At 41.8% G+C, this 6,046-nt stretch overlaps 1 protein-coding gene across 1 annotated transcript in view; it reads left to right on the plus strand.

Annotated features, from left to right (window-relative positions):
- LOC114631269 (zinc finger protein 208-like) overlaps positions 1-6,046 on the plus strand; it is a 103,773-nt gene that overhangs the window by 44,971 nt on the left and 52,756 nt on the right. The gene's annotated exons all lie outside the window — the stretch shown is intronic.

The raw sequence follows: 6,046 nt of genomic DNA on the forward strand, positions 1-6,046 counted from the left end.
GGGCGCGGCTTTCGGGGGTCCTAGATTCTCTGCTGAATTCTATCCCTTCCCTTCCGGTCTTCAGAACCAGAACTCACTCAGGCTGCTTGCTCTACCCGGTCTCTTAGGCGAGGAGGAGTCGGGGTGGGGGGTGAGGAGTGTGGGGGGCGGGAAACTGTGCTTGAACACGCATGCGCAGTGCTGGCTGGCGGGTGCCCTGTCCAGAGCAGCTGATGAAAAGATTCGTCTTGTGGATCAGAGCCCACGTTGCTGGGTTTCTTTACCTTCTCTCTACCTTACTTTTTCACGCATCATTCATTACGCGCCTTCTGTATGTCAGACTCTGGCGTGGACACCATGGACACAACAGTGAACCCCACCTGACCAAAATCTTCATCCTTATGGAACCAACATAGACTGGGGAGGAAGTGGGCTAGGGCTGTAACCCAGTGGCAGAGCCCCTGCCTAGCTAGCATGCTTGAAGCCCTAGGTTAAGTCAGACATGAAAAAAAAAATACTGCCAGAAAAAAAGAAGAGGGTGTTAAATATTTTTCATATAGTATTCTTTTTAAATTAAATGTATTTATTCTCTTACCAACCCAATATCAGCCCTTCCTCTCCTCCCAGTACCCCCTCACGCAAGTTCTCCCCCCATTCCACCTTCCCCCTTTTGGAGAAGGGGAAACCACTACTCTGGGTATGAATTCCCCCCAAACCCCGACCCCAACAAGTCACTGCCGGACTAGGCATATCCTCTCTCACTGAGGCCAGATAAGGCCTATCCATTTAGGGGCAGGGTCCACAGGCAGGCAGGCAGCAGGCTCAGGGACAACCCCTGCTCAAATTGTCCGGGGACCCGCATGAAGACCAAGCTTCTCATCTACATATGAGCAAGCGCCTAGGTCCAGCCCGAGCTGTCTCTTTGGTTGGTGATTCAGTCTCTGGCAGGCCCCAAGGGTTCAGGTTAGGTGACTCTTGGTCTTTCTTTGGAGTCTATGTCCTCTTCCGGTCACTCAATCTTTCTCCTAACTCTTCCCTAAGATTCAGAGAGCTCCAGCTAATGTTTGGGTGTAAGTCTCTGCATCTTTTTCCATTGGCTGCTCGATGGAGCCTCTCAGAGTGTAGTCACACTAGGTTCCTGTCTGCAAGCATATTGGGTGTCTTAATAGTACTAGAGATTGGTTCTTGCCCATCAGTGGGTCTCAACTTGGACTGGTCGTTGGTTGGCCATTCCCTCCACTTCTGCTCTATTCTTGTCTCTGCACATCTTGTAGTCAGGACACACTGTGGGCCGAAGGCTTTGGGGTGGGTTGCTGTCCTTATCTTTCCACTGGGAGTCCTGCCTGACTACAAGAAGTGGCCACTTTAGGATCCATATCCCCCACTGCTAGGAATCTCAGCTAGAGTTTCTCCATTAGGCCCTCTGGGGCCTCTCCTCATCCCAAGTCTCTGGCATGTCCTAGAGATTGCCCCTGGCCCCCAGCGGATCTCCCTTCTCTGTCCCCTGCTCTCCCTACATACGATCTCCCTCCTCCCCACACCATTCCGTCTTCCACCTAGTTACCTCCTTCCATCCATCGACCTCTGATACCTATTTTGTTTCCCTTCTGAGAAAGATCTAACCATCCTCCCTTGGGCCCTCCTTGTTATTTGACTTCTTTGGGTCTGTTTATCTGGTTATCCTGTACTTTATGGATAACATCCACTTATAAGTGAGTACAAACCACGGATGTCCTTTTGGCTCTGGGTTACCTCACTCAAGATGATATTTTCTAGTTCCATCTATTTGCCTGTGAAATTCATGATGTCCTTGTTTTTAATAGCTGAGTAGTATTCCATTGTGAAGATATACCGCATTTTCTGTATCCATTCTTCAGTTGAGAAAAATCTAGGTTGTTTCCAGTTTCTGGCTATTATAAATAAAGATGTTATGAACATAGTTGAGCAAGTGTCCTTGTGGGATGGTGGAGCATCTTTTGGGTACATGCCTAGGAGTTGTATAGCTGGGTCTTGAGGTAAAACTATTCCCAATCTTCTGAGAAACCACTAAATTGACTTCCCGAGTGGTTGTACAAGTTTGCATTCCCACCACCCGTGGAAGAGTGTTCCCCTTGCTCCACATCCTCACCAGTATGTGCTGTCCTTTGAGTTTTTAATCTTAGCCATTCTAATGGGTGTGAGGTGGAATCTCAGAGTTGTTTTGATTTGCATTTCCCTGATGACTAAGGATGTTGAACATTTCTTTGGATGCTTCTTGGTCATTCGAGTTTCATCTGTCAAGAATTCTGTTTAGCTCTGGACCCCATTTTTAACTGAGTTATTTGGATTGTTGATGTCTGACTTCTTGAGTTCTTTGTATATTTTGGATATTACCCCTCCATCCAATGTAGGGTTAGTGAAGATCTTTTCCCAATCTGTAGGGTGTTGTTCTGTCCTAATGATGGTGTCCTTTGACTTACAGAAGCTTTTTAGTTTCATGAGGTCCCATTTATTAATTTATGACCTTAGTGCCTAAGTCATTGATGTTCTGTTAGGAAGTTGTCTCTTGTACCAACAAGTTCAAGGCTATCCCCCACTTTCTGTTCTCTTAGATTAAGTGTGTCTGGGTTTATGTTGAGGTCTTTGGTGTGCTTGAGCTTGAGTTTTGTGCAGGGTGATAGATATGCATCTATTTGGATTCTTCTGCATGCTGACAACCAGTTGACTAGCAACATTTGTTGAAGATGCTTTCTTTTTTCCAGTGTATGGTTTTGGCTTCTTTGTCAAAAATCGAGCATCTGTAGGTGTGTGGGTTTATTTCTGGGTCTTCGATTTGATTCCATTGATCTACCTGTCTGTTTCTATACTAATTAATACTATGCAGTTTTTATTACAATTGCTCTGTCTTACAGCTTGAAGTTAGGGATAGTGATACCTCCAGAAGATCTTTTATTGTTCAAGATCATTCTAGCTATCCTGTATTTTTTGTTTTTCCATATGCAGTTGAGAATTGTTCTTTCAAGATTTGTGAAGAATTGTGTTGGAATTTTGATGGATACTGTATTGAATCTGTAGATTGCTTTTAGTAAGATGGCCATTTTCACTATGTTAATTCTACCAATCCATGAGCAAGGGAGATCTTTCCATCTTCTGATATCTTCCTCAGTATCTTTCTTCAGAGACTTGAAGTTCTTGTCATACAGGTCTTTCACTTGCTTGGTCAGAGTTAAATCAAGGTATGTTATGTTATTTGTGGTTATTGTGAAGGGTGTTGTTTCCCTAACTTCTTTCTCAGCCTGTTTATTGCTTGTGTAGAGGAAGGCTACTGATTGCTTTGAGTCAATTTTCTATCTAGTTACTTTGCTGAAGCTGTTTATCAGCAGCTGTAGGAGTTGTATGGTAGAATTTTTGGGGTCACTTACATATATTATATCATCTGTGAATAGTAATACTTTGACTTCTTACTTTATGAATGTATCCCCTTGATCTCCTTTAGTTGTCTTATTGCTCTAGCTAGAACTTCAAATACTATATTGAAGAGATATGGGGAGAGTGGACAGCCTTGTCATGTCCCAGATTTTAGTGGAAATGCTTTAAATTTCCCTCCATTTAATTTGATGTTGGCTATTGGCTTGCTATATATTGCCTTTATTATGTTTAGATATGTACCTTATATCCCTTCTGTCTTCAAGTCTTTGAAGGGGTGTTGAATTTTCTCGAATGCTTTTTCTGTACCTAGTGAGGTGATCATGTGTTTTTTTTTCATTCAGTTTGTTTATATGATGGATTATTTTAATGGACTTTCATATATTGAACCATTCCTGCATCCCTGGGATGAAGCCTACTTGATCATGGTGGATGATGTCTTTGATATATTCTTGGATTCTGTTTGTGAGTATTTTATTGAGTATTTTTGTATCAATGTTAACTAGAGAAATAGGTCTGAAATTCGGTTTCTTTGTTGAGTCTTTGTGTGCTTTAGGTATCAGTGTGGCTGTGGCCTCATGGAATGAGTTTGGCAGTGTTCCTTCTGTTTATACTTTTAGAATAGTTTGAGGAGTATTGTTATTACCTCTTCTTTGAAAGTCTGGTAGGATTCTGCACTAAAACTATCTGGCCCTTGGCTTTTTTTGGTTGGGAGACCTTTACTGACTGTGTCTATTTCCTTAATGGTTATATGACTATCCAGATAGTTTATCTGATCTTGATTTTGTGGTAATTGGTATCCATCTAGAAAATAATCCATTTCATTTAGACTTTTCAATTTTGTGAAGTAAGGCTTTTGAAGTAAGACTTGATGATTCTTTGAGTTTCCTCAGTATCTGTTATTATGTCCCCTTTTCATTTCTGATTTTGTTAATTTGGGTACTGTCTCTCTACTTTTTGGTTAGTCTTGCTAAGGGTTTGTCTACTTGTTGATTTTCTCAAAGAACCAGCTCTTGGTGTTGATTCTTTGTATTCTCTTTGTTTCTGATTGATTTCAGTCCTGATTTCCTGCCACCTTAATCTTCCTGTGTGTGTTTGCTTATGTTTTTCTTTTTTTCTCTAGAACCTTCAGATTTACTTTTAATTCATTAGTATGAGAACTCTTCAATTTCTTTATGAGTGCACTTAGTGCTATGAGTTTTCCTCTTAGCACTGCTTTCATAGTGTCCCGTAAGTTTGGGTTTGTTGTGCCTTCATGTTCATTGAATTCTATAAAGTCTTATATTCTTTCTTTCTTGTCTGACCTACTGATCACTAAGTAGAGAGTTATTCAGTTTCCACGAGTATGTAGGCATTCTGTTGTTTCAGTTGATATTGAAGTCCAGCCTTAATCCATGGTGATCTGATAAGATGCCTGGGGTTATTTCAATTTTCTTGCATGTGTTGAGATTTGCTTTGTGACTGATTTTATGGTCAGTTGTAGAGAAGGATTTGTGAGATGCTGAAAAGAAGGTGTATTCTTTTTTGAAACATTCTATAGATATCAGTTAGATCCATTTGAATCATAACTTCTGTTAGTTTTGTTATTTCTGTTTAGTTTCTGTCTCAATGACCTGTCCACTGGTGAGAGTAGGGTGTTGAAGTCTCCTGCTACTAATGTGTAATGTTTAGTGTGTGATTTAAGTTTTAGTAATGTTTCATTTACGAATGTGGATGCCCCTGCATTTGGGGCATGGATGTTCAGAACTGATATGTCCTTGTGGTTGTTTGAGTATGGCTAGTTCAGGAAGTAGCACTATTTGGAGATGTAGCCTTGTTGGAGTAGCTGTGGCCTTGCTAGAGTAGGTGTGTTCTTGTTGGAGAAGGTGTGTCACTGTGGGTTTGGAATTTAAAATCCTCATCCTAGCTTTCCTGGAAGCCAGTCTTCCCCTAGCAGCCTTCAGATGAAGATGTAAAACTCTCAGCTCCTCCTGTACCATGCCTGTAAGAGAAGTTCTGTCGCTAAGGTCTAGTTCCATAATTGGTCCTTGATTTGTCAGTAAAGAAGGCTGAGAGCCAACTGCTTGGTAGAAAGTACATGTGGGACTTCTGAGTCCCAGGAGGGAAAGTGCTGGGAGCTGTACCCGGTTTGGTGGGGGGAGAAGGTGATCTTCTTTCTTCTCCTCCAGTCAGTTGTTCTTCTTGAGGCAGCCGAGGGGGATGGGAATTGGAAGAGCGTCAGTGAGGGGTAAGACTTGGTCTTACGATTCAGGGTAATATCTTACGAGATATTTAGGGTTGCTGTTTAATAAAAATCTTTCTTATCTACATTACTAAAGTTTACTTACTAGTCTACTGTATCTGACCTGCTATCTGTTTGATCCTCTGAGGCCAGAAACTGCAGTTTCTGGCCACTAACACCTCCACCCAGGGACAGCAGAGAATTAAGCAATGCCTTTGATCTGTCTCTGCAGGCGCTGCCAGGCTCTAACTTAGATCTGTTGGTTTGAGGACGCAGTAAGAAAAGACACTTAAAGAAGTTATTGTAGTTTATTGCTAAGTGTAAAAAGTTTCCCATCTAAGGGGGAAAATGGGAAGGTCCTAAGTGGAAAAAGGAAAAAATTCTAACAAAGGAAAAATTCTAAGTAGAGAGATTCTAAGCAGGGAAGAAGGGAGAAGAGAG

The sequence above is a fragment of the Grammomys surdaster genome, unplaced genomic scaffold, assembly GCF_004785775.1.
Source record: "Grammomys surdaster isolate TR1022 unplaced genomic scaffold, NIH_TR_1.0 355, whole genome shotgun sequence".
NCBI classification, from domain to species: Eukaryota; Metazoa; Chordata; class Mammalia; order Rodentia; family Muridae; genus Grammomys; species Grammomys surdaster.